Here is a 12,583-nt window from a genome sequence, read left to right as displayed (position 1 = left end):
TCAGATCATAACCTTTTTTTTTTTTTTTGGCCATGATAGTCTGGATGCTATCTAGCTTCGTTCTGTAGAAGCTGAAAAACGCTGTACTTTCACTGTGTTATAACTTTGGAGGAGAATGTATTTTGTTTTCCCTATGTGGAAAATCATTACTTTTTAATATAAGGCACTTTAGGATTTAGATTTGGGCAATGAGTGTCTCCCATGCAAAACAAATCTCTAAAATAACAATTAAAAATAGGTCTGATTTTTGCCCTGTTTTTTAATAGGTGTTAAATCCTCTAAAAAACTGAGGTAGCATCCAGTATATTTCAATGGCTGGTCACTTGGAGGTCAGTCAACAGATGGTGATTGACGGCAATGCTGAGGAAGAAATCTTGCCACAGTGACTTCTGTGGCTACCTTCACCATAGACTTGAATTGCAGGTTTAGCAGGATGTGCAGGTAATTAGACATTTTCTATCCCAGCTTGAATTTCTGTTACATAGTAGATTTGCCAAAGAGACTGGTGGCACAGATGAGGCAGCTGCAGTCAGCATGTTCTGCCATTGCCTAGGGTAAGCGCAGACAGAGGGGAGAAAAGCAGCATCTTGGGCAGCCAGAGAAAACATGGTCTGAACTGCGTGGGTCTGTCAGCTGGACATGGCTTCAAAAATAAACACGTTCTAAAATTTAGAGCCATTTTTTGTCAGTGAACCCAACTTTGATCTGGGTTGCCTTGGAATTAATTGCAAAGAAAAAATTCATTATTCATCATATTCCATGTAAAGCATGGATAATAGGAGAAGGCTTGTTAAAATGTAAGAAAAATTCTTTTGCTGTGTGGAAAGCAGGAAGGTAGCAAGCTAAATGACTGCTCCTTTCTGGTACTTTATAACTGAGGGATTTTCAGCTTTGAGAGGTTACTCATGCATCATTATGACTAGAACTACTGGTTTGTCCTTCAGAATACGTGTGTTACATGTGTGTTCATTTCTCAACCAACTCATTTGTCTGTAGAAAATATTTATTGTAGGATTATTACATATTGATGTATTATTTTGCTGTGGCTATTACAGATAACTTAAGTGAAAAATTATGTAATTGTTACTATTTATATATATATATATATATATATATATTAGGGTATGACTAATCAAATGAGATGTTTGTGATGGGTTATTTTATAGTAGATGTTATAAGCAATAGTTGTGCAGCTCAGTTGTGCAAAATAATGTTTTTCCTCAGGTCTGACTATACCATCCTGGCACCTGTTTATATCTGGCACTACGGAGAAGTATTCACCCTTGGGATGAGTGCTTATCTCTGTAGTGCATTTGCCTGTAAACATACTTCAGACTATAAGAAACATGTTTTTCAGTTCTGTTATCTCCTGAATATAGCTCTGTAGAGAATAGTCTTTTATATAGCAACAAAAAGAAAACATTTGGCTTTTAACCAGTGCATTACAGAGCTCCATAAATACGTGGTGGATGCCCTCTAGCTAGACTAACATGGAACAAACATCCAATGGCTGACACACTACAGAATAACTTCTGTCAAAATAAAGTTTGTGTTTTCTGAAGCTGGTGAGTCTGAAATTCTGCTAGCATCAATAGCTTTATATGCCAGACAATAAGACTTGGCCAGTGTAAAGAAATTCTACAGAGGAAGTCAGTGAAAGTTTTATTTTTTATCTCAACAGACTCCAATTTAGTTCCTTTTGCCTTCAGGGATTTAAATCTCAATTTCTACTCCCAAGAAAGAAAAAAAAAAATCTAATCAGCAAATTAAGGCCATTGTGGATAGGGTCTTTCTTGAACATTTTTGCTGGATGTATTCCTTTTTCCATTATGGTATTACGTGTTTGTCATGCCAGCAAGAAAAAAGAAGTGTGGGAGTGACTCCTGTGGAAGCATTTTTATATTGGTGATGAACTAAAAACATAAGCCTGGTGCAATGGCAGAGGTAATGTCTTTTATTGGACCAACTTGCATAACTGAGGAAAAGTACACAAATTCCAGACATAGTACTCCTTCGAGTATGTTATCAGAACAGAAGACTTCAAAGCTAAGTATAAGTTAAGATCCTAATATAGTCTGAATTCAATTAGATATCTATTGGACTGTAAGAGGAAAGATGGTACTTCTGAAAAAGAAGAGAGATTAGGTAGGGGAGGGAGGTTGTCTCTTAAAGAAAATACGGAGATTATTCTTTCAGGTAAAATTTTGTAATTATGTAGGTTTTGCTCACTTTATAGTTTATGCATGCACGTGGTATGGAAAATAATATTAATGATTTTCATGTTTTACTGTTTGGGGGTTTCTTTCAGATTTTTAACCTGTTATCTGATTTTCTGTGTTTATTATTCTTAAGACATTATTACTCTTAAATGTCATTTGTCTTTTTCCTATCCTAATTCTAGACTTTCATACAAAATTACTAATAATATCAACTGAGAATATTTTTTTTACATCATAGTCACTTTATCAAAATTATGGTGCTACCTGGGAGCAGAGCTTATAACAATAGGCTTGACACTCTCTAGGTTATGAATGGACAGTTTTGATATGTGTGTATGTAAAATTCTTCATTGGTATAATTGCACTTTCATGAACCATAAATGACAGCCTTATTTCTGTTTTTCTGTTTATTTTTGTCATCATATGTATGTTAGTAATAAATTATGCTGTTAAATTAGAGTTCTGATCTGTGAACCAGAAAATGCTGAGGCCAAGCAGTTTTTTCCACTTCTTGAAGAAAAGTTGTTGATGAGTAAGTTTGCAAATCACAGCTACAGTATTTTATTGTAGAGACATTTTTGCCTTTCACAGATAAATATGGTGAATTATAGTAATAATAGGAACCTGACCTTGTGTTTTAGAAGCCAGTAATTGAGAAAATATTTGTATTAGATCTAGATTTTCTAGATTTAAATAGGCTACTTTGGGCTATAAAATGCCAGAGTAAATGTTTTCTAGTTGTTAATTGCAAGTATTCATTTTACAGTACATTAAAGAAGGAAGAAGGAGTCAGAAACCTTCTTAAACTCAGAACAGGTAGAATAGGCCAAGTGAGCGCCCCTTATCTTTGTCAATATAGTGTAAACTACTTTAGTCCATAGCATTGATTAAGACCTTGAACTAATTCGGCTCACTCTGCACTGAAGTGGAAGAGGAGCACTCAAGAAAAATTCCTAGCAGTTGGGCAGGAAAATTCCAGCAGCAAATATATAACAATAAGTAAGGGAACTCAGTAGATTCACAAAAAGAAGGCTGATGATGATCTGAGATGTTACCTGTGATTAAGGTGATTGAATTGTGCTGAAGTGTTAGCCGCGTTTGTCATCAAATGGGTATTAGGCTGAAAGGCGTAAACCTTAAGGGAAGTCCCTCAGAGTTCTGTAATATACTGCAATGAAAAGGAGAGAATTGTAAGATTACTTTAAGACATCTCTGGATACTCCAAAGCATTTTTAGATTTAGATGTGCATTTAGACGTGCATTTTCTTCCCTTCCATATTAACATTAGCTTACACTACTTATTCATGATCAGGACTTCCTAGTCCTGTATATTTTAGCATATAAAGACACCTGGCAAAGGGGAAAGGAGGAGAAAGGAGTAGGAATCTTCTCCCATTCTCTTGCTGTTATGTAGCTACAGGAAACAGGAACAACAAAGAAGCTTAAACAGTGGCTTAATTCATCTGAGCATTCCCCTCCACCCCCCAGTGAGTCATATTCTGGTGACCAGCTGTGTAGATTTTAGAGCTATATTGAGCCTATTCCAAGAGCGAAGTGGTCACAGCACATTTCAGGATACAAGCTGACTTCATAGTTTTAACTCTGCAGTCTGCCACACAATCATTGCAGAGCTTTCTTCATTTGCTAGAAAGGATTAATCAGTATTTAATGATTTAATTGAAAATAGGTGAAACTAATTGTCTTACTTGCTTCCTTTTAACTTCTTTAATACAAAATGTAGTACAACAAAGAATAAAATTGTGTATTTTTATAGCAGAAGGATAACTGGAACCTGCAAATGTCCCCATTTGTGAAGATGATGAAGAAAAAAGTGATGAAAGCAGAAACAGCAACACCAAGAGTATTAGCTATTCAAATAGTAGTAATGAAAAAGGAGAAGAAAGTTGTTATTCTGAAGAAAATTTGTTGGAAAATTCTGTAGTATTTCTGAAGACGATTCTGTGATTCTCCAACAGGCATGTTAAATTACACTGTTTAAAAATATTTTTCTTCTGAATTTCAATAGTCTTTAACATTAATATCAGGCCTTGGAATTTTTGTTGTCCTTGTGTTACTTTCAAACTTATACCTGCAAAAATAACCTTGTTCTCTAACTTGATGACACATGCATACTTGATGTATGCAGAAGTAATTGGTAAAATATTTTCTCCCTGGAGCAGCAAGTCACATGGAAACTGTGGTTTAGACTGTCAGTTGAGCAAAACATAGTATTTTAGGAGTATTACATTTGCTACATTCCACTTGAATGGGTGAAAATAAATCTTCCAGTATGATTTTGTGAAACTCTTTATTCTGGAAAATGACAACAAAGTTTTGAGTGACAGAAACGCCACCTTAAAATAAAAACACAGCTTGCTGAAAATTGGTTGTATAGCTTTGACATTAATGAAATAGCTGTTAGTATTTCAACTGAAAAGCTTTACCTGAGGTTTTTGTCCTGTCCAGATTTAGAGAGAAACTCTATAGCACTGTTGAATAAATGCTAGTTGTAAAATTGATCAGAAAATCTGTGTAACTCATAAGATTGTGACTTGTATCCTTTCAGTATTATTTTTTTGTTAATGTTTAAAAACTTATAGACTGAGACAACATACTCTATGGCTGAAAGGTGTCACTGTGATGTAAAATATTCATATTCAACTGTGGAAGTTTGAATTCACATTCCTGGTGGGTTTGGTCTGCATAAAGAAATTACAGGACCAAGCTTCTGGAGTAAATTTTCCACAGATATTCAGCTGTTTCTCTGGACATAACTAAGCTGTATAAAGAACAAAAGTTTGGTTTGTAGAAGTGGACAAGAGATAAGTAAGCCATCTGCTTTCCAGAGAAAAGTAGAGCACCTCTTTTCTCACTTAAATGGAAAGGAATGAAAATGATCAAGCCCTCTGAGGCTGTGATTCCTGAATTGTTAGTTTTAGTGTCTGCATTACTCAGCTCCTATTGCTTGTTTTTTTAATTTGGAGATTTTTCTAAGAAAGAACCACTTGCTCAAGTCTTAAATGAATTCATATCCACACTTTTAAAACTGACAGGGAAAACTCTTAGACTGGGGATTGCTCCTCCTACTTTATCTATGTGCTGATTTTTCTGGACTGGCATTAAAACTTTAAAATGATTCAGATATACTCTTGAAAGGCAAATTCCCTTTTTAATAGAGTATCTCAAGAATAGATCGGATATATAAACTCAAGATGGTTTACATTTTGTGCTAATATCTTCTGCCATTTTTAATGCAGATGTCTATGTGGGATGTCTGCCATATGTATTACCTCAAATCAGTTGGTGTCCACATGGTGAAGACTAAGTGAACCATGTTACAATGTTGAAAGAAACAGATAATAAGCTAAGTGTTTTTAAAAGTCCAAATATAAATTGACTGGCATGCCTATAAAAAGGTACGTATCTAACTGCACAGATAAAGCGAGAGATTTGCACTAAAATTATGAAAATATTTTGATTTAAGCCATGCTACTGCAGGTAAGGCTTGTAGCCAATTCTTACTGTATTTAAAGTTTATTTTTTTAAATAGTAAGAATTTTATTGTATAAAATCCCAAGTTATATGGGGATGGAGAATTGGATTGAGTGTAATCACATTCAGTAAAGTCAACTAATGAAAACCAAACATAGTTAACATGCTGTTCTAGGGTAGGCAGAAGAAAAGATACAGTAAACATATTTTATTAAAGACATGAGTACATTAAAGTTTAGTATTGCTTTTCACTACAGAAATTCTAAGGCCTGATATTGCTGTTTGAAACTACATAGTAGCCACTTCATGCTATAACTTTAAGGGTGTTACTTCCTTTTAAGCTGGTGTAAGAAAAGCCAATATTTACCAATGATGTATCTAAATGTTACTGAATAATTCTTAGCCTTTTTTTTTTTTTTCATATGAGAAACAAATGCTCAGGTAATAGTGAAATTATCTAAGTTTATAAGTCTTGGAGAAATAATTGGTTTATGTTGGTTATGCTTAGATAGATGTGCCTATATACAAAAACATTTTTAAGTTGCCCTTAGCATCTGTATTATCTGTCTTGTGTTATTTTCCTTTCAATAATTCCTGCTGCAAATCTGCATGGGTAAAGAAGACAGATTTATCAAATGCTTATGTCTGTTACAGGACTTGACTTTGTAGCGTCTCTTTCTTTGTTAATTACAAGCATGTCCCAGCAGCATAGAGGACATGAAACCCCAGGTCTTCCAGGTAACTTTTGTTCTTTAAGAGATCTTCCTGTGTTGTAGAGATGCCTTTGTAATTCACCAGTACTTCTTGATACACTGGTACGTGGAGATGCTGTCTATGTATCTTGTTGGCTTCTGAAGATCAGTCTTGTCATCTGTCTCTTCACCGGCATATTCTTGTTCTTCATGCTTTCTCTAGAGAATTACTACAAAGAAAAAGAGAAGGATAACTGTTTTTTTTTTTTTTTTTCCCTAATTACTTTTAAAACATCTGTCATCTGCTTTCACAGTCCTATACTCAATTAAAAAAAAAAAAAAAATGTATCAAAGTACTCGGAAGGTGGCATGTTGGGAATAAGGAGTGACTCAAGTGTTCTGAAGTTTGAATCCTTGCCACATCTATGTTACCATTACCTTTAGACAGTGTTCATAAATTAGACCAGGAAAAGCTCGCATACTGTTACTGTGGAATTGGACAGAAAAGTGTGAGCAAAGACAAATGGAGTAATACACATGTTTTACTGAAACCTATTTTGTCTGGTCAATCAAAATTAGAAACCTGTTGGGAGGATCAGCTTGCTGACTCAGAAAATGATAGAGATAATTTTGAGTAGTTAGAACTGCATGTGACTGCAGAGCATAGGAAGAGGATTATTGCCCCTCTCAGGTGAAAGGCCTCAAAAGCTTTTCAGAGCTGTTTGGAAAGCAGACTTTTTTAGCCAGTTTATCTTTACCTACATTTTAAAGGAAATTAAGTATTTTTTTTATATCTAATTTATCGTGTCTAATAACAGAAGTTATATTTAAAACTGTAAAATACAAATCTAATTTTCACTGTCTGATGAAGGTGGCTTTTTTGTAAACCTTATTAGTAAATATGTGCTTCTTGATCTTTTCAGTGGTGGAAATTTGTCAAGTAATTTCTAAAAGGGCTTGGTATCTTTTGTGTTGTTTGGTTTGTTGTTGTTGTTTGGTTTGTTTTTGGCTTAAAATTGGTATTTTGGAGCTCTGGCTGTTAACCAACAAACACTTAAGTAGCAAGTTAATATGTAGAGCTTCTGCTTGAGCAAGAATTTCTTAAAGCTCTTGGTAGTTATCCTTCATTTGCCTAGATTCCATGCTGTGTGTATTTTGAGGAAGAGACTATCTCTTTAAAGAAAATACAGTATTTTTTTAATGTGTGTACCAATTTTTCTTACTGCAGACTGCAAACAGTTGAAGGACTTTACATAGCCTGCCTTTGGCAAGCCATGGATATGTTAATATCTGAAGTAATTGAGGGCTAATTTACAACCATACACAAGCCAAATTACATGTCCATGTCAAATATTGGAGAAGAAAATTCCGGACTATCCTATAAAGTTATGTGTTGATCATTTTGCAGTCAGCAGATTGCTTAAACCTTTGTACAGAATTTTCTGTGAAGGAAGCGGTCAGTGAAACTACATCCAAGTTCAAGCTTTTCTGTATGGTATGAATAGCATGAGCTTGGATATCTGTCATGTCTTTCAGAATTTTTGCTAGATCACTTTCAGTTTATTTAGGCTGGACTTCTGCTTAAAGAGATGAGTAGTCTCTGAAAAGAAAAGATGGCTGGTAAATGAAAGTTGAGGATTGAAGTCCCTTGTTGGTGTTCTCTCATTGGGGTCAGAAAGTAATGAAGGTAGCCTTGTTATCTGTCCTGTAGAGAATATGGCCATCAGGAATACCAGAGCACTATCCATTGTCCTCCCTTGAATCCCTTCCCAGACATTTCCTTTAAATCCTTAAAACGTTAAGTTTCCCATAAGATTATAAAGAGGTTGTGCTCAATTCATGGTTCAGGGCAGTGCTGCTCTTTATCTGATGTGCACAGGCTTTAAAATAACTTTAAGATATTGAAGCAAAGTTGTCTCTTGTTCTAGCGCTGAGTGGCTAACGCCCACCCTGATGACTGCAGCTCTGCTCATTCCTGTGATCATCTCCTTTTAGTGCAGCTATATCAAAATGCCAGCAAAGGGAATCAAGAACATTTGGTAAATGAATGTTTGCCTAGAAATTTTGAAGGGTCAAAGTAGAGGACAGGAATTTATTACATGAATAGATCTGAATATGTGTCTAGAACATGCAACATTAATCTGAAGTTCTGTTTGAGAGCCAGTGACTTCAGTTAGAATCACATGTGTCTCAATCTGGGAGAAGAGGTATTTTACCTAAAGTTGGTCCTCAGTTCTCTCATAATCTTCCAAACTAAATACTGAAAAGAAAGTAACATCAGTAACAGCTGATGGCTTTGCTTAAAACTTATGCACTCCTTCAGTCCTCAAAATTGGATGCATCTGTTTATTGTGAGAATGCAAAAAAATTAAAGCCCCTCAAGACAGGAAATATGAACTGCTCATTCAAATAGAAAAAAAAATTCTTACCTGCATGTCCTTTTTCTCTGGTGGACAAAGTACCTGTTCATATTGTCCTATTTCTACATTGCCTTTGTATGCTTTGTTTGCACCTTAAGTAATACCTAAGTATTACTTAGATATCATGTTTCTTCTTAAAACACTTTCATTTCAACAGGGTGTATTGAACCTTCATTTCTGGAAATAAAATATCTCTATTTCTGAATTGTAGCTAAAAAGATAGCAGAAGGATCAGGCTTTTTAAGTACGATGCTACAAAATGCCTACTATTTCACAAGTACCAGTGACTCTTTAGAGTGTGCTACCAAATTCATCAAGCCAAAACCTGACTTCACCACAGAGAAAAGAAAATAAAGGAAAAAAGAAAAGGGGGGGGGGGGGGGGGGGGCAAATGCACAACTATAATGGTATATAAATATATGAAAATTTTTGAGAGTTAGGAAAGTCCATACATGAGAGTGAGTTTTGGATTGAGAAGCCTTTACTTAGAAAGAGAAATAAAGAAAAGCCCATGTTTCCTGTTTCCTACAGATACTTTATGAAATATTCTTAATTTAAATAAATGATGTATTGAAAGATCCCAGAGTCCAGTTCTACAAATACATTCTGGGATTGGAGAGCCAAACTGCATTATCTTCTGCAGCAGCATTACTGAAATTACTGAATGTTCTAATTGTAAACTGATGCCCTCCAATGGGATAAAAAGATACAGCTCAGTGAGGCATGTAACAATTACAACAACATATCGCTAGGAGAGAATCCAAGCATTAGCTGTCTTGTCTCTACAGGGTTAATGTCACAGACTGGAATTAAATTTTATTTTAAACACAGGATAAACAGTTGTAAGTCCTAAATCTCATAGAGAGTAGACTTACTGGGTATACTGTTGTCACTATTTTTTTGTGCTATAATCACAGTTCCACAATTTAATTCTTTTGATCCATACAGATAAATAAAACTCTGTTATACATTTTGTTCTGATTTGGAGGTAGGGATGTTCTTTACCTCTATGTTTGCTTGGGGGTATTTAGAGTGGGGATTTGCTGCTGCTGTTGGTTCAGGATATGGGTTAAACTTTGGGATGTTTTTCAGATGAAGCAGATCAAAACGGACAGCAACACGTGCCAGCATGGATCAGGAAGGGGACATCCTGCAGCAAGAAGCCACAAAGTATGTAAAACAATGTGCTTCAGATTAGATTTCACCAAGTGCCCTTCATCACAGCAGTGCTGAGTGTTCTAGCTGGCAGCTCATCTTGAGCTGTCTTTGAAATTTGGGTGATGGACATGATCCTTACATTTGGGACAGTTGGATACATCAGCATCTGATCAATCTCAAAACCCAAAGCAAACCTCTCTCTTAACTTCAGTGAATTTTTATCAGGTGCCATAAACCAGATAGCAGAAGTTATCTTTAGAATAGAGTTCTTCACCTGATTTCCATTTGTAGAATTCTTTGGCTAGGGACAAGTAATTAGACCAATAATTTGTTAAATTTCCTTGGCATGTTCACTCTTTGGCTACAGACATGCAATAATTTGTATCTGTATTTTTAGCAGTGCAGGTGAAGGCCAGGAAAATTCTGAAATACTTAGTTTTCCAATTTTTCATTTGTTAAGATTTAAGGAAATTTGCTATTTAAATTATTCCAGTTTATCAAAGATACAGGTAAATGAGATGTGATTACCAGAAATGGTGGGAGAAAAAAAAAAAAAAAGATACCTGATGCAATTAATTAATGTTTTGTAATAACGGCCTTGATTATACATTATTATAAATGTATGGTTAAAAAAAAAAAAAATTAGAAACATCACAGATGCTCAGTTGCATCCTGTTGTATACAGTTTTAAGAAAGGAGTGTGCCTGGTCCCTACAAGCTAACATAGTCACAATCCAAACAAAATATCAATCAAAAGGCAACAGAAAGAGAACGTTCATGGAGGAAAACCAACAATCACAATGATTGCCAAAAAGCCAATTTACTCTCCTTCCTTCATAAAAATGTATATATAATAGGAATGTAGTTTTGAATACGAAGGAGGAGAGAAGAAAAAAAAAAAAAAAAAAAAGAAAAACATTATGGCACACTGCCTTTCTGCTATTTGCTTTTCCATTGGCATGTAGTTACACTGAGAACACCTCACACTGTAGGCAGGAGGCTTTCCTATCTCGAAATACGTGCTACGCTATGGAATGGTGTGTGCAGCTCCTAGCACAATGCCTCTTCAAGCCCACAGGCTGTAATAACAACGGTTATTGCCCTGCTCGGCACTCAGCTTTATGAGCGCACCCACATTTAGAAGCATTGTATAATCAGTGACTGGTCTCTGTCGCTGGAGACCCGCATCACTTCTGCTCCTGTGCTCCCGCAGGGTACTCGGCACCCGTGTTGTGGCACGGCCGGGTAGGGAGCTGGAAGCGGTCTGGTTGGCTGAGTGTGATCTGAGCGGGGCGCTGGCAGCAGCCTTCCCTGCGCCTTCCCCAACCTCGGTGGCTGTCTGGGTTCACAGCCCAGAGCCCCCGGGGCTCTCACCCGCGCAGGGCAGGCGGGGAGTCCTCCGGGAGCCGGCCCGCGGGGCCCTGGGGCGGCAGCCTCGGGAAGGCAACAGCGGGGCCGGGCTGAGCGAAGCCCCCGGGGCTCCGGGCTCGGTGGCCGGGCCGCTGCCGAGGCGGGGTTTGGGGGAAGGACCGAGCGCTTGCCGGCTCCGCGGGAGGCGTGGGCCGCTGCCGCCCGGGGAAGCGGCCGTGCGGCGGGGCTGCCTTGAGGAGCAGCACCACCTAGCGGGGGCGGCCGCCTCGCCTGCCGCAGCTCTGCCGCCAGGGCCGGGCCGGGCCGGGCCGTGCGGCGCCGCCCGCTGTCCGTGGTGCTGAGCCCAGCGGCCCCGCGGGAGCTGCGGGCAGCGGCGGCTGCCCCGGGCCGCGGATGTGCGCGGGGCGGGCGCTCCGCAGGGCGGGGGGGGCCGGCGGGGCGCCGTGAGCCGTGGCTCCGGAGGGCTTCCGTGAGCTGCCGGTGGCTGTTTGCACGGCGATCCGGCCACGCTTCCTAGCCATGGCTGTGGTCACTTACAAAGCCGATTTGCCACAATTGCGTTCTCGTTTCTCCTGCTCCGCGCCGAGCTAACGTTTTGCCAGATTGGTTGAAAACGATGAAACCTTTGAAAACGAACGCCTGGCACAGATGGCAGCAGGACATGGCAGCTAGGGCCGGCGAACTTTACAGCTGTGTTTGCAAGCTGCCTTTCGTGCTCCCGGTGCTTTTGCTCCGTGTCCAGTTCCTGGACAGTGGGGCTGCTCGGCGAAGCAGTCATCTCGCCTACTTCACGCCCTCAGTCGGTCGGGCTCCTTTCCAAAAAGACCTTGAAGTTTTCCCCTCGAGTCCTTCAAGAAGGACACGTCCCTGCTGCTCGCCCAGCACCCCCAGCACGGGCTGAAGGACCCCATCGGGCTGCTCTCCCCCCAGCGTCCCTCTCCGTGGTACAGGCTGGGTTTAGGCACCTAAACCCGGGGGCCGGGCTGCCAGAGGAATGCTGCCTAAACGAGTCGCGTTTTAGCAAAAGGGGCTGGGGTATAAAGCCGTAACGTAGCGGCAACGCCGAGGGGAGGTCACAGAGATCCAGGTGTTCCCCTGCGGCCGGGAAGACGAGGGAGCGGCGGTGCCTGGGCCTCTGCCACCCTCTGGCGGGGACCCGCGCCGAGGGCGCTGCCGCCGCTGGGGACGGCGGAGCGGGGCGGGGGGCGCGGGGCTGCGCTCGGCACGGCCC

This window comes from Aythya marila (genome assembly GCF_965140915.1).
Source record: "Aythya marila genome assembly, chromosome: 6".
Classification (NCBI taxonomy): Eukaryota; Metazoa; Chordata; class Aves; order Anseriformes; family Anatidae; genus Aythya; species Aythya marila.
The sequence above is the reverse complement of the archived record's forward strand: the minus strand, read 5'-3'. Positions refer to the sequence as shown.